Source organism: Euphorbia lathyris, chromosome 9, assembly GCF_963576675.1.
Source record: "Euphorbia lathyris chromosome 9, ddEupLath1.1, whole genome shotgun sequence".
NCBI classification, from domain to species: domain Eukaryota; kingdom Viridiplantae; phylum Streptophyta; class Magnoliopsida; order Malpighiales; family Euphorbiaceae; genus Euphorbia; species Euphorbia lathyris.
The window spans coordinates 6,387,106-6,412,193 of record NC_088918.1 but is presented as its reverse complement, the minus strand read 5'-3'; the positions used below and the strand labels follow the sequence as shown (position 1 = coordinate 6,412,193).

The 25,088-nt window shown below is 35.4% G+C and overlaps 2 long non-coding RNA genes across 2 annotated transcripts; both read left to right on the top strand.

Annotated features, from left to right (window-relative positions):
• Positions 1-16,668: 16,668 nt before the first annotated feature.
• Positions 16,669-18,624, top strand: LOC136205564 (uncharacterized). Its single transcript, XR_010675990.1, has 3 exons — positions 16,669-16,960; positions 17,049-17,159; positions 18,458-18,624. It is a non-coding gene; the product is annotated as an uncharacterized lncRNA (long non-coding RNA).
• A 2,674-nt stretch (positions 18,625-21,298) lies between these two features.
• LOC136206953 (uncharacterized) lies at positions 21,299-23,245 on the top strand. The gene is made up of 2 exons (XR_010676487.1): positions 21,299-21,919; positions 22,692-23,245. It is a non-coding gene; the product is annotated as an uncharacterized lncRNA (long non-coding RNA).
• Positions 23,246-25,088: the final 1,843 nt, after the last annotated feature.

Here is a 25,088-nt window from a genome sequence, read left to right as displayed (position 1 = left end):
GAAGTTTATGACACATTAATTGCATCGGCCCAAGTTGAGGGTGCACACCATTCCAGTGACCAGCAATTACATTCCTCAGATCCGGATGGGTGATCCACATGTTTTGAAATCTGAACCGAGAGACATGCCCTGCGCCTTTGAAAAAATTGAACAGTAATGGGTGATGATCAGAGTGGTGATGGGTTAGGGTCACACAACTGTAATGCCAATAATCTGCAAATTCCCCAGAAACTAGAACTCTGTCAAGATGGCTATTCACCCTTGCATGTGAGAGCCTCCCATTAGTCCAGGTGTAAAACGAACCAGTTGATTGCACATCACGCCATTCGCCTGTGTCAATGAAATTACGGAAGTCTTGGCAAGGTCTCCGGGCAGGCGGACGACCGATTTTTTCATGAGCTCCGAGGATTGCGTTGAAATCCCCCACAATCATCCAATTCCCCTGGTTAGTTGCATACGCCTCAAGAATGCCATCAAACAATAGTTGATGTCTGTTGGCCTAGATACTACCATACACAAAGCACAGATGATTTACAGTACCCTGAATCTGACAATTAATTAATGTTTGAACCTGTCTAAACTAAACCATTGAACAAATAAATTACTCAGCGCTCTGTCACTATACATTATTTCCGCTGAATACTGAGTAAAATAGAATATGTCCCATAAGCTGACCTATACCTGAAAACTGATCTTAGACTTATTCAATTAAACCTTAGAATGTTTAGAATAAAACTAAGTCAGTAGCTCAGCCCTGACGGGGGAGTTCACTTAATCAAAAAGGTCAACTATCATGGGGGAGCTCAACGCTGAGTTCCTTGCTGATTAGTTTTGCCAACATCAAAATGGGGGAGTTTGTTGAAACACCTTTCCACAGGATTTTGATTTGACAAAATTAATTAAGTGAAATTAAATATTCTACAACACACTAAGTTTAAATGCTTTGATTTATTGTTACTAATGTGTTTGTTCAATGTTGAGTTTATAATTTATTATAAGACATAAAGATCATAAGGCTCAAGCCCTATATGGAAGTCAAGGCCCAAGTCAAACAAGCCCAAGATCACTCAGCCCGCGTATTTCAAAACGCTGCCGTTGAAGTGATGAAACACATGCTGAGCAAAGAAGGATCCAGAAGATCCACGTAGACAACTTCGACTAGAAGCTGCTGAGCTGTCTCGACAAAACGTACAAGACAGCCGCTGACCACAAGACAGCTTCCAGACAAAGTATTTCCTCTTTTAGTAAAGATCAGAAGACACAGCAAGCTGTCTGGTTGACGTTACTTAAAATGGAGGAACATACTGTCACACTGACCGAAGAACAGAAGATGCTGGAATCTGATTGGCCAAAAGAACTGCTGACAGACTGAGTGAAAACGACCTGTAGCCGTTTCCCTCCAACGGTTATTTCGAAATTCGAAATAACCAGAAGCTCTCACAGCTCTCTATAAATAGAGCATTCAGAATCCACATTCAACAGAGGACTTTGAGCTAAAGCCGTTACGCTGACCAAACGTGTATAAAAGTTCTCCATCAAAAGCAAAGCAAATTCTTACACTACAAGCTTATTCATTTGTGTAAAAGTCTAGAGTGATTGATCCTCAATCATCTAAGGTGTTCTAGCAATTGTTTTTTAGGACAAATCTTAATCATTTCTAGGAATAGAAAGGAGAAGCTAAGTACTCGGTTTTAGTACTTAGTGAATTAGAATAGAAGTGAGTAGAGGTATAGAGGAAGGTACTCTTGTTATACTCAGCTTCTGACTTGTAAAGGGTTTTCGAGTCTCTACCTTTAAAGAGCTCAGTAGTGAATTGGAAATCTCGGAACGTGTTCCGGGGACAAGACGTAGGCTTAGAAGAAGCCGAACCTGGATAACTCCGCTGAGTGAAGTATTTCTAACCCTTAACTCCTTAATATATTGCTTGCTTAAAACAAACTAAAACTGACCAAGTAAAAGAGGTCAAGCTGAGTTGTGCGCTACCAACGAGTTAGTTCAGGAATAGACTCTAAGTGCTATTTCCTGACCTAAGCAACGAAGCTGACCTAGTCACTAGTTGACTAAGCCAGTGTCTTGCTGATTGCTAAGTGCCGCTGTTACATAATCTTTTCTCAAAGGAAAGAAATCTGCCCTAATCATTTTAAAAAGGTAAAATAGTTCCTAACCCCCCCTTGGAACTATATTTGCAACCTTACAAGGGACCAACATTCCTATCAAGCTGATTAGTATCCACCAAAACCATACCCAGCATATCCCAAAAACTTTGTCCAATGGAGTCTATGGCGACCATAGGTTCCGCCAGGCAAACAAAATCCGGTTTATAAGAACTACACATATTATAAACGTACCTATGGGTCTCCCTGTTTAGGATTCCCCTACAATTCCAGTAGAGAGCCATCATTTAAAACGTGCCGGGAGCTTGCTGACTCTCTTAACTCGAGTTGTTGAATGTTTTGTAGTCTTTGGACGCGGGGCATTGCGCTTGTTAGATGTAACTATATCCCAGTTTCCCTCTTCTTGCTCCATCTGATCTGCCCAGCTGACAGTAGGAGATTGAGTAGGATCGGGTAGGCCCTTTGTTATAACCGTATTTAATGTTCCAGGAGAGGATTCCCCGCTGACAGTAGGAAGCGCGGGTTCAGGTAAGCTTTTAGTTATGACAATGTTTGAGGTGCCAGGAGAGGGTGCCCTGACAATTTCCTCTAAGGGGAATTCATTAATCTGCTCATCCACAATGGTTTGTGCAGGCTGCGTATCATCCGGAGATGACTCATGTACCACTGCGGGCCCATTGTTGTCTGTCGGCCCAAGATCAGTCAAAATTCTATTTGCAATGGCTGCCACTGGAACTGAATTCGTCTGCAATCCCACCCTAGGGGCTGGTTTTGCTACTAACTACTGCTCAGTGTTCTGTTTTTTTCATCCCTGGCTGTTCAGGTTTTTTATTCTTCCGGCATTCATATGCCATATGATCAAAATTTGAGCAGACTCTGCAGAAGTTCGGCAGTTTCTCATAGACCACGTCAATCCACAACTGTTTCCCATCTCTCTCAATTCCAAGTGGGGTGGGAAGCTCATCTGCTAAGTCAACCTCAATCAATAGGCGTGCAAAGTGTCCAAAGTCCCCTTCCAACGTTGCTCTGTCAAACTTGATCAGTCCTCCTAATCATGTAGCAATGTCTAATAGAATCTGGATGTCCCAGTATTCCCATGGAAGAGCATATAGTCTGACCCAGACCTGGGCGAAGGTCGACTTTTCAGCAAACGGATCAAAATCGGCCTTCCATGGTTGTAGACGAAACGTGCCAGGTTTCAAGTTCAGAATTCCTCAACTCAGTGCTAGTGCCTTTGCCCCCTTTGAACGAAGAATAACCTGATAGAAGCCGCGCCCAATTGATATTAGACGCCACTCTTCTTGAATCCCCCAAGCCAAAGTCACGGCTGATTTCAGATCAGCAACCTTCCAAGGATTATCCCCTTTCGATAGGATCAATCGTCCAATAAGTGAGTGTTCACAAAGAGCCAAACGTTTTTCATATGTCGATTGAGAAATACGGACAGAACGTATTCCCCCAATCGTGGATACAGTAGCGGTGGAAGTAGGTGTTACCGGGATGTTGCGTTTAAGAACCGAGGAGAAGGACGGTGTCTTACCAGTGGGGATTTCAGTAGCCGCTCCGTCAACAAAGCGGAGATTTGGATTGAAAAGAACTCTAATTCCGACATGATCATCGTTGGAATCCATAACAAGCAAAGAGAAATAGCCGTGATGACGGCGGTGGCGGCTTCAGGAGATGGCGGAGCAGAGGCGGCTAGGTCATCTTTCGTCAAAAAAAAATATATAAATTTTTGACTCGAGGTTTAAATTCATTGATGAAAATATTTCTTAATGTGCTATCATCATAAGAATATATTTTTTTTGTGTATATTTCTGATCTTTGAGTACATGTTTTTTCGAAGAATTATAATAATTAAATTATCTTTGAAGAATTATAGCATTCTTGTCATCATAAAGTGATCCAGTTTTTGTTTTTTTTCTTGTTTTTTTTTCATCTTTCGACTTCATATGTAAAATTAATAATAATAATTTCTCTTTTTTCTAAACGATAATGTATTTTTAGGTCGACAATTCAGTCTAATCCAAATTTGAACTAGATAAATCCATCTCAGAAAGAAAAACTCTTCCATAAAATATTTTAATCACAACTACATTTAATAGCTGATTTAAACTCGTGTTGCGGTTACAAATGTGTTGTTTTACGAAATGTTACCCATAATTCTAAACTAAATTAAAACTGTTAACAAAAATCCTAATCAATGAAATACATCAAATGAATTTTTAATTTGTCAATTAATATTTTCAATATCAATCCTAATCAATCAAATTTTAAAATTTTGATTTAATTTAAAATTAATCAAAGTACATATAATTAATCAATAAATACTCATCAATTAGAAACAATAAAAACATATTTCTAATTTTGGGTTTTAGACTGGATTGATCGAGAAAAATCAGAACACGACAAACTTTAAAAGAAACCGTGAAAACCTATTAACATAGGGTTTAAGAGAATCTGGGATGGATGCTCAAAATCCTAACTTTCATTGTTTTTATTATATTTAAAACTGATACTAACTTAGATATATCAGAGTCTCTACAACGGGCAAATGATACCTCCTTTATTATTAAAAAACATTCTAATGATAAGGTGCTCGTCCTTTCAGAGATCCATATATCTAAAAATTACACAAAATTATATAAAAAAAGGGCTTAATAGGTATCCAGCCCCCTAAACTTGTAACTTTTTTTCACCTGCCCCCCTCAACTTAGGGGACAACCTCTCAACCCCCTTAACTCTCCAAAAACATCACATACAACCTCTTAAACTTGTATGTGATATTTTTGGAGAGTTAAGGGGGTTGAGAGGTTGTCCCCTAAGTTGAGGGGGCCAGGTGAAAAAAAGTTACAAGTTTAAGGGGTTGTATGTGATGTTTTTGGAGAGTTAAGGGGGTTGAGAGGTTGTCCCCTAAGTTGGGGGGGCCAGGTGAAAAAAAGTTACAAATTTAAGGGGCTGGATACCTATTAAGCCTAAAAAAAGACAATATGTATTATTTTTCTTCATAAATTACATATATTCATGTTTACTTATTTGTATATAACTTATAAGTTAGGAAACAGGAAAATTATATACATAGAAGTTTAGTATCTCTAATATTGCTTTTGCTTATCTGTATATAAGAATTTTAATTCATTTTCTAATTAATATTATTTTTGTCATAATCATAATGTTAACATGGCATGTGTGCATATCCATTATATCCAAAATTACGTGTTTGGTATGATGTATAAATAGGTGAGATAGGGATAAAAAATTGAAGAGTCGATTATCTCATGTTTGTTATAGGGATAGAGCAAGGAGACAAGGAATGATAAACTTCTTATCCTTGAAATCTTATACCTAGGAGGGGGAGGTATAAGAGGTGAGATAAGCTCCTAGAATTTTAAGTAGTTTTTTTTGGTAGTAAGAATTTTAAGTAGTTTAAGTAGATGTAATATAGTAAAATATATTATTTTACCCTTATTCATTTCCAACAAAACAAATATGAAATAATAATTTTTAATTATCTTATTTTTACTTTATCACCATCTTTTATTTTTAACTCTATCTCAATATTTATCTTTATCACTATCCCATCAAATCCCAAACATTCTTTTAAAAAAACATTCCCAAAGTCAAAAATAGAATGATTAATAATTAATTTTTTTTTATTGAATAATTAATTTATTTGATGTGTGCCAAAATGGCTAAAACAATACACACCCAAAACAGTAAATCCAATAAAAGTAATGATCAAATAATGTTCAAATCTCCATATTGAAACAAAGCATTAGACCAGAGATTATAATTCTGATCCTCATTAGAAAATGGTAGCGACATGTCATCTCCACCACCCGCGGCATCTCCACCACCAAACTGGAATTGATTTGGAGGGTTAATCAAATCCATGAACCCTTGTTGGCTCTGCATACTTCCCCCAAATCCCACCGTTTGTAGGGCTCTGCCACCACTACCATCTCTCCAGCACTGCCTTCAACCACAGCCGCCGCAGCCACTTCCACGGACACAGAAATCACTTGGGTGTGAGAATTATTATTACTAACACTCGCATGAGGATGAACAGTTAGGGTTTCAATTTTTTTAATTATCTCCTTCAAGTTTTGATCAATTACCCATCCAAGTTCAGTCAAATCCAAAATGTTTAAAAAGATCAAGCTTTGTGCGGTGAGGGTATGGAACATCACCTGAGTTATCTCCCTTTCCCGGTTCTCATGTCTCAGCTTCATCAGCTTCTCATTTGCCTTGCTGATTCTTTGCCGGAGAAAAATATCTTGGTTAACCATTTTCTTTGTTTGCTCCATTCCTGGCATCATTCTGTAGTGAGAAACAACTAGTTGAACACCGTGGGCCGAAGGCCAAACCTCAGGTCGAGAATCATAAGGGCTGAAAATAGTTGCACAGGCGGGAATGTCGCAGAGAGTAGTTAATTCAGTGATCTTCTTCAGTAAAACCTTCTTCCTCTTGTTGAATGTTGATTTTCTGGCTGAATCATTTTCTATGAAGGCAAGTTTCACCTTTTTTTTCATTTCTTTTCCTAAGAGAAATTCAGAAAATTCAGGAAAGTTTCACCTTTTTTCTTTTCTGGTTCGGATAATTACCATTGTATTTATAAGGATAATGGAATAATCATTCAAAATAAATCTTAGTTGGCATTTTTAATACATGGTTTGACATTTTAATATACATGAATCTGATAGTGAAATCTTGGTTGGCACTTTTTTAATTTACATTGGGTGGAATTTTTTAATAATTATTTAAAATTAAATTGGACTGCTCTAATTAAAATCAATTTCTTACTGTTGCTCACTCACAAATTTAATGTAGGATCAATATGATTAACAAATTTCCTTTACTGTTGCCAGATTTTGCAATACCAAGTTAATTACAATTACTCATTTATTGTTGTTTTTTCAGGGAATTAAAGGTTTTGTTTTCAATTAATGTTAATTTGGTGTAATTGTGACGTTAGCATGACATATGTATTTGAACAAATTTTTTTTAACTTTTTTAACTTTAAATTAACAGAAATAATGATTTTTATATATAAGTGAATTTAATTTGGTAAATTATAAAGCAATAACCCCTTTTCTTACTCTTAATCCCTAATTCTTATGATTTAGAGACAAAAATCAGAGAATGTGGAGTTGCTTTGACAGATTGGGGAGATTAAAATGAGAACTTCTAGGGTGCAATGGACCTAACCAATGAAAAAAGAAAATCATGCTACCTTATTGAGAGATGATTGGTGTAAGGAAAGAAAGTGCACAATTGTCATGTTTTTATTGGCAAGGTCCAATGAACCGGGACCATAGTAGCATTTCTCAATTAAAATGGTGAAACAAGAGTTAAGCACCTTAAGAAGTCGTGCACATGAGCTTGGTCTCAGTGGTGAATACATGATTGTTTGGTTAGGAGCCGATTTTACACGTGGTGTGCAAATTTTTTTTGCTAAATTGAACTCGTTTAAATTTTTTTCGTATACGTGTTATAATCAGAGTCGTCAAGAACCAATTTTTAAGTACAAACGTAAAGCTTTTCAAAATTAAGCTATATTGTGTGTAAGATTCTTAACATATAAAAAAAATTGTGTTTAATTGAAAAAATCGGATTTAGGGAGGGAAGGCCTAATAGGCAAAAAAAAAAAAAAATCGAAATTTGGATTCAATGAAGGTTTAACACGCCAAAAAAATTGGAATTTTGGATTTGAAAAGGGCCTAACAGGATTTGGACCAATTTTGGGGTGCTAATTCAGCACCCGGTCATTATTTCTTGGAAATAGGACGACCGAAACCACCACATCCTCAAATTTCGTAGAGACAGAGGGGTCGAAACTACTCGTGGTTATGGTGGTTCGGGTGGCTGGAGGGGTCAGACCCCCGATCTCCGCCCCTGCCTGGTCTCAAAGATTTTCATAATATTTCAAATTTTCGGGGTGTTTAGAATTATATTGGAAGCAACAGGCTAAAGCTCGCTGGCTTAAAGCGGGAGATGCAAACACGAAACATTTCCATGCTTATGATCGATGAATAATTACTTCTCCATTGAGGTCTTTGATAGCATGATGTTGTGACTACCGAAGATCAGAATACAGATTTACTAAGAGAAGTGACAACATAAGAGGTTAAGACAACGATTTTCAATATGCACCTTGATAAAGCTCCTGACCCAGCTGGTATGAATCCTTTTTTTTCCTACTTTCGGGTCTTTATTAGGAGTAGATGTTGTGAAAATTTGCAGGGAGTTTTTCAAGAACGGGTGTTATACCCTGGTGGTCTCGATGACACAAATATGGTCCTTATTCCAAAAAATGATCAACGGGAGCATATGGCTGACTTTCGACCAATTTATCTATGTAATGTGGTTTACAAGATCATTCCAAAGGTGATTGCCAACAGATTGAAGTCTCTCCAAGGCGATTGGATATTAGAAAATCAAAGTGACTTTATCCCAAATAGACTAATTGCATATAATTTTATGATTGCTTCGAAACTATTCACCATCTGAATCGGAATTCACAAGGAGCTTATGGGATAAGAACTTTAAAGGTTGATATGAGCAACGCATATGACCGTCTCGAGTGGAGCTTTATTCGTTACATACTTTGTAAATTCCGGTTTTGTTAAGACTAGGTAGAGAGAATAATGACATGTATTACCTCTGGAAAATATGCTATAATTGCATATATTGAGCTTCTAATTAACAAGATAATCAGTTCTAATATGAAATTTAGTTAAATTATCTATGTCTTCTCATTTCTCCTTAGTCATATTAAATATATAAATAATATATTTTGAAATTTAAAAAAATTGTAAATTTAAATATACGTGTAATTAGTATAATCAGGTCTAATATACGAGTTGGCATAGGTTTGTTTGGGGCAACCACATCCACCCGTCTCGGTCAGTTGTATGTTGGAAATTCATAAACAGGGGGCTGACAAGTCACGATAACCTCATAGATCGGGGCTTCCATTGGGTCTCTCGGTGCGAGCTTTGGCGTTCACACACTGAAACCAACGACCATCTTTTTATCCACGGTGCCTTCACTGGTGCACTTTGGAGCTCTCTCCAAAGCCTATTTTCCGTTCAGTTTTCTATGCCAGGTACTTTTCTTGAACTCTTTGACACCTTACGGCTTTACCATTTTGGTAAACAGGTTGCAACTCTTTGGAACACGGTTGTACTCAATTGTGTGTGGCTTATTTGCCGATCATGTAACCTCGTGGTCTTTGAATCGGAACTCCCTTCAATCCAAATCTCAATCTCTCGTCTTTGGGCATTAACCAAGGAATTGGACCACCTGCGTCGCGGATTCTGCAGCAGTACCAGTGAAACGTCACTACAAAAAAAATGGTCTATTACGACACATAAATTTAAGGTTTAATAACGCTTTTCGGCGTCCCTAAACACTTACCTACGCTTTTCAAAGCGTCATCACAAGCGTCGTTAAATCGCGTGTCGTTAATTTTAACGACATATAAAACCTTGTGTAGGTAAATTCAATCCTACGACATATCACATACAAGCGTCGATATGCTGCCAACATTTAAATTTTTAGTGTCGTGATTTTTTTCATAATATATTTTTTTTTAATTTCCGAAATTTCCACTACACTTCAATAAAGTGTCGTAAAGTTAACAACACATATATTTTATTATGTCGTTAGCGTCTCGAATACTAATGACACTTAAATTTAAATAAATCTCCAAATCCACAACATTTTTAATCATATAAACGTTTATATTTATTGGCTACACAAAAAAGCTATTATGTCCTTAAAAATGTCATTATTATTATCATTATTAAATATTTATAAATGAAGTTATGAAATAATAATAAAAAATAATCTCCAAATAGCGTGTGTGCATATAGAAGAAAATAATGCAGAGCATTGAAATGTTAATAATATTAATGGCACAATGTGTTATTCAACCACTTTAAGCTAAAAATTAAACACAAAATCTTAGAAATAAATATCCATTAAAAATAGAAAAAATACATAGATAAAACTATAGATAATGAAATTTGAATTTAATTCGCTGTTTATTACAAATATCTATACTAAACCAAAAAACCAACAATTAGCTCCAGACTTCTCATTCTTTATCTCATCAACATCATTCTCTTTCCGTTCTTCCATCTTTTGTCTGCTCATCTAAAAAAAATTGAAATCAGACTCCAAAATTAGAGGTTTTGACTGCACTTCAAAAATAACCATAATAAGAATATGAGAGAAACAGCGAGAAAGAAACTGGAGAAAAACACAAACATAATAAAATTAAGGAAATAGAAGAAAAATTGACAGTAACAAGATTCAGAAGAGTGATACCATGGAGAGATGAGGTGAAATTTTGTCGTCTATAATATATGAAGAAGGCGACCATAGAAGAGGAAATCCACTAAAGTAAAAGAACAATGAACAGACTATTGAGAGAAGAAAAACTGGGCGGCTATGTTATGTTAGACATGAAAAATTAGATTAATTAGTATTTATTGGGATGATTAGGTTTTTCTTTTGCAATGAGGGTTAATTATTAACCACATTTATTTATTTTCTTTGAAACAGTAAACACTTTTATAACCAACCCCATAAGATGTGGAGTAATATTGATGATGGACCACGTTTCTTAACAATAATCCCACTATAATGCTAATTTAATTTAGAGAAAACTATGGTTGATTTTTTTTTAATTTAGAGATAAACTTAAAAAGTGTTTTCAAATTAAAAAAAAATACAAGGACACTTTTTATTTTCGACAAATCTAAATAGTCTACAACTTTTAAAAAAAATACGGATGCTTTTTTCTAATGTGTAGTTAAATTTTTTAAAATTTCATCACAAGAATTAAAAGCGTTGTTAAACGATTATAATTGGTGACAAAAATTCAAAAATGTGGTGGAATTTTAAAAACGGGATAAAAAATAAAAAATATTCAAAAAAAAAAATACATAGACACTTTTTAACGACGTAAATTTTAAACTGTCTCTAATTTTATAAATATGTCGATGCTTTTTTTGAAAAGCGTAGTTACTTTTTTAAAATCGCCAACGTATATAAAAAGTGACGTTAAATGATAATAAAGACCGACATAAATACAAAGTGTTGTTAAATTTTAAAATATGGAGACGCATATCAAAAAAACGTCGTTAAAAAAGTGTCGTAATAGACCCTTTTTTGTAGTGCGTACACGTAGCAGCAGCAGCTGCACATATAGGCCCGCCCACCACCGGCCCCGAATATTATCACCGTGCACTGGGTTCCGCCACTAGCAAACTAGCTTAAAGTAAATACCGACGGCTCATCACAGGGGCCCACCGGACCTGCCAGAGCGGGTGGCATTTTCAGGAACAGTCGAGGGTTCGCCCGTGGAAATTTTGCTTTCTCAATCGCTGCTGTAGCAGCTCACATTGCAGAACTAAGGGTGGTCATGTTCGCTATCGACATGGCTTGGGAGAAAGGCTGCACTCAGCTTTGGGTCGAAGCAGATTCACAGCTTTGGGTCGAAGCAGATTCACTCTTTATGGTTACTCTTCTCAATCGTCGCTCTTTGTCTGTTCCTTGGCGGCTCAGAAAGGATTGGGACCGCTGTCTTCTCCAATGTGGGAGGGCAACCAAACCGCCGACGCGCTTGCTTGTTTCGGGCTATCTGCGGAGTGTCTTCGATGGTGGCATACATGACCCCCATTTTGCAGTTCCTTTATTTTCGATGGCTTATGTAACGTTGCTCATTTACGCTTTTCTTAGCTCTCTTTTTCTTTCTTGTTTTCTTTTTCCCTCCCTCTGTAATACTTTTTCAATTTATTTATTGAATCTTTGGGTTTTGTGGGGCTAGGTTTGAGGGGTGACGACCTAGTCGGGATGTCTACGGTCTGGTTACACATCGTCCCTAAAAACTATAAGAACATAATATATGCAATTATAATTGACAAAAAATTTAACGTGTTAGATTGAAAGGTAAAGCTGACTGTGAGACTAGGCAGACATTGTGACTGTCCAAGTCCTAGACCTGAAAGGATGGCCAATTGACAAAAAAAAAAAACAAATTGGCGGTACAAAAAAGAATAGCGGAAATAAAATATTTTTTATAATAGACGATAATATAAGAAAGATTTATTTTAATAGACAAAAATTATGAAGTATTTTTCACTATTGCTCTAAACTGTGTTATTTGTTGAATGTAATAATATATCTATCATATATTTTGATGAAATTTACTAAAATCAATTCTAAACCGGTAGGGGCTTGTGTTTTAACCCTTAACCAAGAGTGAGGGTTTGAACCTCACTTAGAGTATGGAGCAATCTTAAATCCTTGGATCAATTGTTCCATCCATTTGAGGTGCCTACGAACCATCCAACAAGGATTAGTCTGCATGTGAACATGATTTAAAGGTTCCATTGTGGATGGTGCGGACCAACCAGTATTACCTCATGGTTTGAAAAAAAAACAGTCCTAAACTTTTAAGTAAATTTTTTTGTACATTTAATGTGACTAAAGAGAAATGAAAAGACTCGAAAATTTAGCTTTCATATTAGAGTTGATTATCTTATTAATTAGGAGCTCAACATATTCGATTCTAATTATTAAATAGGCTTAATACATCTTTAGCCCCATACACTGATCTAAAAAAATAAATTATCCATTTGTACTTTTAAAACGTTCAACTTACACCTTGAACTTCTTTAAAGTGGTATTAACCCCCCTCCCAATAATCCATGTGATGAAGTAATGAGAAATTTTGAAACAGTTGAAATAGGTATACTTTAAGTAAGTTCAGAAGGCCAATATGTCATTTGAATAAAGTTCGGGGAGGCTAATATATGTACATTAATTTTTATGTAGTAGAGTAAAAGTTCTCAATATTAAGCTACATTTAGACTATAAAAGTAAAATTAGTTATTTCGTACAAATTTAGAAAAATTTATCGTTTATCATATATAATCAAGTTGAATTTTGAAATTAATTACAAACTTAATGAGTTAATTAATCACCTAAACCTTAACCGTTTATACTACAACAAAAAGAAATTATGCTTAATCAAATCACCAATTTATAACAATTATATAATATAGCAATTCCTAATTTATCAAATCTTCGCACAAATTAAAAGTATAAAACTAATTTATCAAATTAAAGGTATCAAATTGTAATTTTACTAGTTTGTAAATAACTAAATTTGGCCAATGATGGACCTAATTATTCACTCTTTTCCTAGGCTAAGTTTGAATTGAGGTAGCCCGGCCAAGCTGGGTTGCCTCTATCTTAGAGGTGTTAATTAAGCACTTAGAGGAATTTTTCTTCTTCTTGGAGACAGGGGTCGGAGGGGTCTGCCCCCAGGCCCCCTATCTCTGCCCTTGAGTATATACGTATTATATGACTAAAGATTTATTTAATAATTATAATTGGATATATTGAGCTACTAATTAATAAGATAATCAAATTTAATATGAAACTTAGTTAAATTGTCCATGACTTTTGATTTCTCGTTAGTTAACTCTTTAGTAGAATCAATTCTAAATTTCTAAGTAAAAATTTAATTTGTTAAGAAACTATGGTCTTATTTCATCGAGGAGCTATAAAATGTCATGACCAGCGTCCTATTGAAAGGTCACGTGTTTAATCAATAAAAATTGAAAAAGTTAAGAGGTTGATATACTTTTTTTTCTCCATATAATATCATGTGTATTTTTAGTTTATGGAATAAAGTTCAAATTTTCGTGAAGATAGGGGGACCGAAACTACTCGTGGTCATGGTGGTTCGAGCGGCTAGAAGGGCTGGACCCCTCGAACTCCACCCCTACCTGGTCTTGAAGATTTTCATAATATTTTGAATTTTTGGGGGCTTTGGAATTATATTGGAAACAACGGGCTAAGGCTCGCTGGCTTAAAGCGGGAGATGCAAACACAAAATATTTCCATGCTTATGCTTCCTGTAAGGAGACAAGAAATAAAATTGAAAAGCTTTGTGATGTGATGGAGATTGGCCAGGTAGGAATAGTGAATTGGGGGATGTTATGATCAATGAATAATTACTTCTCCATTGAGGTTCTTAATGATAGCACCACGTAGTTGTTACTGAAGATCATAATGCAGATTTACTAAGAGAAGTCGCAACATAGGAGGTTAAGACAACGACTTTCAATATGCACCCTGATAAAGCTCCCGGTCCAGATGGTATGGATCCTTCTTTTTTCATACTTTCTAGTCTTTAGTGGGAGTAGATGTGAAAATTTGCAGGGGGTTTTTCGATAACAGTGTTTTGCCCAAGAGGTCTCAATGACACAAATATCGTCCTTATTCCAAAAAAAAGATCAACCGGAGCATATGGCTGACTTTAGACCAATTTATCTATGTAGCGTGGTTTATAAGATCATTCCAAAGGTGATTGCCAAGAGATTGAAGCCTCTCCAAGGCAATTGGATATCAGAATCTAAAAGTGGTTTTATTCCAAATAGACTGATTACATATAATTTTTTGATTGCTTCCAAACTATTCACAATTTGAATCAGAAATCACAAGGAGTTTATGGGATAGCAATTTTAAAGGTTGATATGAGAAAGGCATATGACAACCTCGAATGGAGCTTTATTCATTACATACTTTGTAAATTCGGGTTTTAGTAAGACTGAGTAGAGAGAATCATGACAGGTATTACCTCTAGAAAGTATACTATTGCAATTAAAGGACAATTAACTTTTTTAGACAGTTAAAGATGCATTAAGTCTATTTAATAACTATAATTGCATATATTGAGCTTTTAATTAACAAGATAATCAGTTCTAATATGAAATTTAGTTAAATTGTCGAGTTCTTTTCATTTATCTTTAGTAACATTAAATGTATAAATAATATATTTTTGAAATGTATAGGGTTCGAATCTTACTTTCGGCATGGAGAAATCTTAAATCATTGGACTAACTGTCTCATCCATTTGAAGTGCCTACGAACCAGCAAAGAGCGGAGTAGGAGAAGGGTGTACAAGATGTTCTTACGCACAGGCCCCAAATTTAAAAGGGCCCAATTTTTTTTATACAAATTTAAATCAAGTATTTTTATTAATTATTATGTAAAAAAATTAAGTGAATGTTAATTTATCAAGAAAATTAACGCTCTAAGAGTCTTAAGGGGTCCAATTTTTTATTGTTATTATACAATATCTAATTTAATTTTTTAATTATATTTATAATGCTAAAAATTAAGTTAAAAGTATTTTGGTGTTTCATTTTGTAGAAACATTATTATTATATGAAAGTATTAATTTTTTTAATGAATAGAGCCTAATTTTTTTTCATTTAGTACAGGCCCAAAAAATGTTTAAGACGGCCCTGCCAGCAAATGAGGATTAGTCTGGATGTGGACATATGATTTAGGGATGCCGTTATGGGTGGTGCATACCCTCCAGAATTACCTCATGGTTTGATAAAAAAAATTGTAAAATTCTTTTATACATTTAATGTGACTAAAACACCTGGACAATTAACTTTCCTAGTGACAATTTAACTTTCATATTAGAGCTGATTATCTTGTTAGTTAGGAGCTCAATATATCTGATTATAATTATTAAATGAGCTTAATACATATTAATCCTCTAAAATCCATGTGGCTACAGTAATGAGAAATTCTAAAAAAGTTGAAATATGTACACTTTAAGCAATTTTAGAGAGCAAATATGTCACTTTAATAAAGTTCAAGGAAGCTAATAGCTAGATACATTAATTTTTACGTACCATTGTAAAACATCTCAATATTAAGGTAGATTTAGATTATAAAAGTAAAATTAGTAATTTTGCACAAACTTAGGAAAATTTACCATTTATCATGTATAATCAAGTTGAATTTTGTAATTAACTACAAAAACTTAATGAGTTAATTAACCGTCCAAATTGTAACCGTTTATACAACCACAAAAATTGTGTTTAACCAAATCACCAATTTATAACAATTACAATATAACGATTCCTAGTTTGTCAAACCTCAATCAAATTAAAAATATCAAACTAATTAATCAAATTAAAGGTATCAATTTGTAATTTTACTGGTTTGTAAATAAGCTAGGGATGGACCTAATTATTGATCCTTGGCCAAATTTGAATTGAAGAAGCCCATTCAAACCGGGTTGCCTCTCTCTTGGAGGTGTTAATTCAGCACCCTCATGAATTTTTCTTCTTATTGAAGAGAGAGGGTCGGACGGGCCTAGGCTCCACGCCCCTTGTCTCCTCCCCTAAGTATATAGCTACTATATGGTTAAAGATGTATTCAGTCTATTCACTACAAAAAAAAAATAAGAGTTTCAGGTACAAATAGCTGGGGACATTTAACTTATATGGTCCCTGAATAGTATTATCAAATTCAGATTAAGGACAATTATTTATTTTGTCTCGGTTACTCTTTACGAGTCAAATTGGGGACAATTTTATATTAATATGTATTTAAGTTATATAATTAATTTTAACTAATAAATAAGGGGACGAATATAACTTTCTCCTTTTGTTCCGTTCTCTTTGTTTCACATATTTGTTCTTCTTCAACTCCCCAATATTTGGGAGAAATTAAATCAAATCCTTCAATTGCAAATTAGGTTTCTCCTTCTGCTCTCTTTTGCATCGTTGTTCTTCCTGTTCCGCCTCTCTTTCCGTTCGGCCCTTCTTTCCTTCTTTCCTCATTTCATTTTGTCTGTCTTCACGTTCTTTCCGTCTCTCATGGTTTTCTCTTTTCTGCCTTCCTGTTCTCTTCACTTTTTTTGCTGTTTTGTAATTTCATGTTCATGTGGATAGAATTGGAGACGAGAGGCTTAGAATTCCAGCAATGGGGGGCTTTCTACACATGTAACTAAGATTGAGGTATTATTTTTTTTCTTTTGTTGGGATGAAGTTAGGGTTTTGTGAATGTTTGTTTTTTGGGTTTTTGAATTTGTGCTTTTTTGTTTAGATGAAGGATTCTTTAATGGAGAAAGACATGGCCAACCCGCCACTCTCTCGAAGTTTTGTTTGATGATTGGACTGCAGTACAGAAAGTCTTCTCTTCTCAAACTAAAATTAGGTGAACTTTTTTCTTGTCTTTATTCATTTTCTTGCATTTCTTGCTCAGAAAGAGATGGTTAGTAGATAGTGTCTCCATTTCAATTGCTTAGCAAAATTCAGATGTTAGGCAAATAGAAAAGTTGAATCAATTTTGCATTTTCTTAAAGATAGATTAGTGGCTTTGAAATATAATTTTACTTACCTTCTATAATTTTCAGAACAAACAGAAGATGAATTGATAGATTTCAGAGTTGGTTTTGACTGCCTTTCTCAAATCCTAGAAGTATGTTACATTAACGTTTTTACTCATTGGTTTGCATATGGACAAACTGTAGTAGCCCAAGAAATGAGCTATTTAGCCCCCAGGCAATGTAAATAAGTTCATTGAAATTTAGGATGAAATGGGAATTGCAAGCTCAAGCAATATAACTAAGTTCATTAAAATTGTGAAAGAATGGGAATTGCAACGAGGTAGCTTTTTCCATGCTTCTTAATTCTGGATTTAGTGCTTCTGAATATAAGAAAATTTTGATTTTTTTGTTGCTTATATTTGGTGAAAGAATCAATATATGCTAATAATAGGGTATGTTCTTTGAACCTAATAAAACGCTAAATTAGTCTTCAAGTTTCCTAATATGATCAATTTAATCTTTGAGTCATTTTATGATATGAGATTTAAGAGCTAAAAGGTCTCTTGATTTTATTTTATAAGATGATATTGGACCAAACTTAACTAACTAGAGCATAAAAGATATGTTGTGCAGAAATTATATGCTAAATATGAAATTTTAAAATTCCTAGCATGTTGGAATCCAGAATATGAACATATAAGGGATCAATTTATCCTCATGAATCCATCTCCAATATTGAAAAAAAAAAAATTTAGAAGCTGTAGAGAGTTCAGAAGCAAACATATGTTCACATTTATCTATAGAAACATAATCAGACTCCAAAGTTTGGTTCACATAAAAAGAAGCCTTGAATTGCTAAAGATGATTAATTAGACTCACTATAAACAAAGTCAACATGTTAAGGAATAATGGTTCTAGATTAGTAGCTATCATGTTGGTTTAAAGGAGGTCCACAAATATGGTTCGGCAGTGTACTTTGAAGCAATTCTCCCTTCTGAGTTTCTTTTGGTTAAATTATTATATTGGTCTTCATTATGTAATGTATTTCTTTATCAGTGAAGAAATGAAGAGGGTATATTGAGAAAGTAACACCAAATGTTGCAATTAACATTTATGATTATTCTTTAGCTTTACATTAGGTGCAAAATCTGTTTATAAGTTTGACTGTGAAGGCAATTTTTTCCAGATGGCAGTCACGCTTATACTTTCCACGAGCATGAGAAGCATTTGGGTATGATTTTTTTTATCTGTTTGAATATTTCCTTTTTTACAAGATTTGGTTAATTATAGTGAGCTTTTCTATCTGTTATAGACTTGACATTATGAAAACAAGCATTTTGGCACTTTAAACAGACCACGGAAAATTAAGATATATAGCCAGTGTTTATGTTTCCATAGGATAAAGTTTCTTCTATAGGTTTTTCTTTCTTGACAATCAGATTGGATGCGAATTGGTGCATTTTACTTTGACTCAAATATAGCAATACTAGCATAGAGACTCAACTTACAAGTGAAAATCGTTAGTGTTAATCGAAGAAATTGAGAGAAAATGGAGAGAAACTTATATTCGATCTCTTTAACCCAATTGTATTACAAGTTTATATAGAGATGTTAAGGACAAAAAAGTAAAAATCTCTAACTGATTAAAACTCTGCGTTTTGGCTCTCAATTGCATTGTGAGCATTCTTCAACACCCCCCTTCACCAATGCAATTATATTCACTTATTGAGTGATCTAATTTTGTGACAATTAACAATTCCCATCTTCTCAATAACCGGAAGCATTTGTTTATAATTGAGGGGTTTTGTCAGTATATCTGCCAACTGTTCTTCAGAACTGATGAAGGGAGTTTTCAATAGTCCACTCTGCAAGTGTTCTCTCACTATGTGACAATCTATGTCTAAGTGTTTGGTGCGCTCGTGAAAGACTGGATTGCAGCAGTGTTGTCACAGTACAAAGGGATAGGCTTCTCCACATTTAACTGTAACTCTTTCAACAGAAATGTGATCCATTTCACTTCACAAGATGCAGTGGCCATAGCCCTATATTCTGCTTCAGCAGATGATTTGCTGACTGTTGGCTGTTTCTTAGCTTTCCAGGAAACCAATAATTTTCCTAAGAAAATGCAATAGCCTCCCACTGACCTCCTAGTCTCCTTACATCTTGCCCAATCAGCATCACTAAAAGCAGTCATCTTCAACCTGTCTTTTTTGAGTTGTTCCTCAAAATCATTATTGCAAAAGGCTCTTAATGCTAAACTAGAATCTTTAGCATATAACACTCCCATAGTAGCAGTACCTTTTAGGTACTTCAACACATGCACAGCTGCATTAAAATGTACCTTAGTTGGTTTTTGAAGGAACTGACTCAACTGTTGAGTTGTGTAACTGATGTCAGGTCTGGTGAATCCTAGGTAAAGTAGTTTACCTATGATCCTCATGTATTGATCACTATTTTTTATTGGTGGACTGTCAGCTGAGAAATCAATCGCTGCTGGGAGTGGACTTGACACAGCTTCGACATCCTGCAAACCTGCTTCAGAAATCATGTCATTGATGTATTTTTGTTGAGATATCACATAGCCTTCCTCTGACCTGGATAACTCTACACCCAAAAAATACTTTGCAACCCCCATATCTTTGATAGTAAAAGCTTTATCTAAAGCTGCTTTCACATCATTGATCATGTACACAGAAGTACCTGTCAACAATACATCATCAACATACACAACCAACACAACTAAATCTCCACCAACCCTCTTGGTGAACAAGCAGTAGTCATGAATGGATCTTTGAAACCCCATACTGACTAATGTATCAGTGTGTCGCACCCTGGCTTCCGGTTTTTACGCAGGTCGGGGTGCGTGGCCGGCTCGATCCGCCTTTCTCGTGTTTTAAGGTTTCGAGTCGCCACCAATCATCACTTGGAAATACGTATGCGGGCGTGATTGGTCGCCCTATCTGTTTGGATTGACTCCGTGCGGTTTAGGTTTGGTAAAGATGGTCTCTGGAGAGATTTAAGGTTCGTTTTTCCGGTTACGTGTAGGGAAGAGATGTGATCTCACCCTACCCCGCCCGACGTATCGGTACTATTGTGATGTCATGTGTTTGCTATTTGTTTTGCTTTGAATTGTCGATATAAACTAGGTACTCGCGCGTTTTGGGGTTATTGAGTTTAGTGCTAAATTCTAATGACGTTTTCACATCGATTAGAATTAGTTTGGTTATAAATTCGAACGACGTTTTCACATCGATCCGAATTAATTTAGTTATGAATTCGGATGACGTTTTCACGTCTATCCGAATTAATTTAGTTTACAAATTCGAATGACGTTTTCACATCAATCCGAATCAATTTGGTTTAATGTATTTTTTATTGATTCGGGATAACATCTCGAATTGATTTATTTTCGTTTTTAAATTACGCGTGCGGCATACACGTAATCTCTTTTTATTAAATTAGAGTTCGATATGATTTTACGTATATCACATATACGATAAAATAAAATAGAAGATCTAAAGGGAACAGCTCGAACTCTAGCGACGTTTTCACATCGACTACAATTAATCTTGGTTGCACATTCGAATAACGTTTTCACATTAGTTCGAATTACTTTAATTATTGATTCGGATGACGTTTTCACATCGATCCGAATTAACCTGATTAACCACGTCGACTCGAGGGGACATCTCGAAATTCGTCGTGTTATTTCTCCGAGTACAATATATGCTGCCTATGCGCATTCGAAGGCCAATGCAAAATTTCTAATGAAGAATATCCTCACACGTATCGTTGAATTTATACTATGTTTTATTGACTTAAACCAATTTAAAAAGGCTACGCATTGCGTTGTTTTAGCCTTTTTCGAGTTAACTTTATTTTTATCAAGGTCGTGTGTATCACATACACCCGAGACCTTTACATTTATTTTATGAATCGGGAAAATTAAATAAATGGGGATATGATTAATTTGTAATAAAACGAAACGAATAAGTGATTTTCATTAGATTAAATTGACCCCTAAAAATTTAATTTCTCATTAACAACGATATGACTTATGATCGCTTCATGAACTAATCTCATCCCGAATAATCCCGTATCTTATCCTAGGAGGAAATAATCCTATTTATTATTATATTTTTTTTTAGCCTAATTTATTTACGACGTTTATTAAAAGGATAATATTCGAACTATATGTTTAGCTATCATGAGTCGACGATATACGAAACCATGTAATTAGACTAATAGGTGTTAATTAAATCGGATTGGGCTTTCATTCTCACCACAATTTCGGCCCACTAAGAAAAAGCCCATGTCTTATCCTATTCTACATACACCTAACCCATCCCCATTTCACAAGATTTGGATCCCTAACTCTCCTCCTCTTTCTTCTTACGCAAACTTATCCTTCCCCCTCACTTCTCCTATGGCGATCGACTCCCTCTCCTCGGCTCCATGAATTCCGGCCTCCTTCTTAGCCGATCTCACTCGTTTACTCGCTTTACCCGGGTCTATGGTTCTCGTTTGGTTTCGGGCCCGTAGGAGGCTCTGTCAGACTAATTCCGGTGATGGCGGTGGCGACTTCCGCCTCCGATGAAGAGTTTAGTAGCCTGAAGAGGTCCGGTCCACTCCTAACTCGTCATGCAAGGTAATTTTATGGTTTATGGCTCTCTCTCTACTCCTTCTCTGTTTTGGCTATTTCTCTTGATTTCGTCCTGAGTTCCGAGAACTCTTATGACTGTGTTCGGTATTTTTTTGGGTTAAATGCTTGCTGAGTTGGTATTTTCGGTTCCTTGAGTTCCTAGAGTTCAAGAGCTAGATGAATGTTTGCTATGCTTGTTCGGGTTCAGGACGGCTGTGGTTTGGTTCACTGTATTGGTTGATGTTTGGTTGTAATCACTTGATTTTAGAATGGTGTGTTGGGTGGCTTTGCCGTGTTTTTTGTTCTACTGTTTCCCAATATGGTTCTAATTTCTGTTTCGTATTGTCCTGAACTCGAGTTTTATATAGGAGATAGCCTTAGCCCTATTCGAATGGTTCCGAAGACGCAACCAGAGCCGTTATTGGCTCTGGAGGGTGCTTCGGTTCTCCGTTTAATGTGTTCGGGGTTAAATGCGGGGTTCGATTATTGTCTGGTTAATTTCTATGATGAAATGAGAACAAAAAAAGGAAAGAAAAACAGATGACAATGAATGATATGTGTACGTATATATATGAATATGAGTAAATTGCGAATGAATTTACCCTTGCTCTTTTGATTGCTTTTCTGAGAATTACAATATTGGAGGAGCTTTTCCTTGCCTCCCCTCTTTACAGTGAAAACTCTTCCTATTACAGTGATGAAAGATTTTCAGTGTTTTTTTTTTTTACTAAAAGTTGCTCTTGCCTTGCCCCTTTTTCCTCTTTTTTCTGTATTACAGTGATGAAGCTCTTTAAAGAAATCCCCCCCTTTTACAGTGATAGACTCTCTCTATTTACAGTAAGAAATTTGCCTGTGAATTATTGCTCATCATTTTTCTTTATTTCCTTCTGTACCCTTGAGGGTTGTTTCGTCAATCTGCTTGCCCATTTTCTCTGGTCTCGATACCTGCTGAATGAGATCATCTTTGTTGAATTATTGATCTTTTTGGCAAAAATGCTGTTTGGTCCCTGCAGTTGTGTTTTTTTTGCAGACTGATGCCGTTGGACTGAATTCTGACCCGAATTTGATGCGGATCCGGATTGAATTTGAACTATTTCTGACCCGAGCAGACTCCGTTGGACTTGTACGGACACAATCCCGAGCTTTGGAACTTCTTAGGCTTGAACTGGTAGTTACTCGTGCTTTGGGAATATATCGGACTTGAACTGACAATTACCCGTGCTTTGGATTTTGTTGGACTCGTACGGATATTCTTTGAACTTCCGATTTGTTGGGACTTGTACCGCAATGAGATAACTCAGTCACTTGAATAGGATTTGATCGCTTCTTGAATTGAGCGTGCATTTTGATCTTGCTTTTTGGGATATAAAAATTGTCTCCAATTTTAAAGTGAGCATTTTCGGGTATCTCAGACATTGACGAGCGAGTCTTTGGATCCGTCAAAATTACTGTAAAAACAAAGATAAACATTTATATTAATAATGCAATATTTATTAGCAAAAATTCCATTTTTTAAACGTTCAATTGTCGTTAACTTATTAACTTTTCAATTTGTCATAATTCGTTATTTAGAAATCAACTATATTCTAAACGTTTAATTATAATATAAATCGTAATCAAAGTCAATATTAACTTTAACTTTAATATACGATATTACATCATAATTCGCAATTCAGACTATAGACATTTCTAGATATAGTTTACGACAAATAAATAAGCATTGAAATGTTAATTCGATTGATTGACATCTGAACCTTAATTAATAAATTATAACTCGGATTCAAACAAATTCAATTTTATTCAAAATACGAGGAACATATCTCGAATAAAATTTATAATAGGTTAGATTGTACTTTAATTCTATTAAGTCATATTTTGGATACACTTCGAAATTTTTATCGACATATGACAAATTAGCCTTAATAGCACAATTTTCCCTAATTAATTATTTTCGAGATAATACCATATATTCTGGATAATTCATGAATTGTTCAAATTCTGAGTGAAATTTACTAAAAACTTAAAAATTGGCCCGGACAAAAATGGGTATCTATACAGTGAACATCTTGTTCCACTGTCTTCCTGCCTGCTTCAACCCATAGAGTGACTTTCTGAGCTTGCAAACTTCTCCAGGTTTAGCATTATACCCTTCAGGTGGTTGCATGTAAAGTTCTTCTTCAATGTAACCATGCAGATATGCATTGTTTACATCCACCTGGTAAATTTCCCATTGGAAATGAGCAGCTAGCGCTATGATCATTCTAACTGTAACAACTTTAGCAACCGGTGCAAAACTGTCATGGTAATCAATCCCAAACTTCTGATTGTACCCTTTTGCTACAAGTCTTGCCTTGTACTTGTCTAAACTGCCATCTGTTTTGTACTTCACTTTGAGAACCCACATGGATGATATTGCTTTCTTTCCCTTTGGAAGTGTGCACATAGTCCATGTTTCATTTCTTTCAAGTGCATCCAATTCTGCCTGCATTGCCTGAACCCAATTGGGATCTCTACTAGCTTCTGCATAAGAGCTTGGTTCAGGTATTTTGGCTATATTGAGTAAAAATGCAGCATGATCGTCTATGTAAGGTGGCATCTCCATCCTTTTAGCACTATGAGTAGCACATTTAACGAAATCTGATGTCCAGGCTGGAGGTTTAATGCTTCTGCCTGACCTTCTCAGCACTGGTACATCTTCAGTCACAACGTCTTCTACAACATCGTCTACTGCTACATCTGGTGCAACATGCTCTTTTTCTTGAGCAGTTTCAATCCTTGTAACTTCTGCACTAGAATCTGCTTCAATAGTACTTTCTTCAGGTGTAGCACTGTCATTGTTCATGTGGTATGCTACCGTAATGGGGACTTCTGTGAATTGCTCATACATAGTTGTATCTGATGACAACTGCTTATAATCTTTTCCTGCTAAAACAGATGAAGAATTAGCAAACACAAAATCATTCTCAATAAAGTGAACATCCCTGGACACATAGATTTTATGTGTTTGCAGGTTGTATAATTTCCAGCCTTTTTGCCCTGGAGATTCTCCCAAGTAGATGCTTTTGAAAGCTCTATCATCAAACTTGCCTCTTTTTACATCTGTGTCAACTGCATAAGCAGTGCAACCAAAAACCTTCAACTTCCCATACTCAGGCTCCTTCTTGTAAAGCATCTC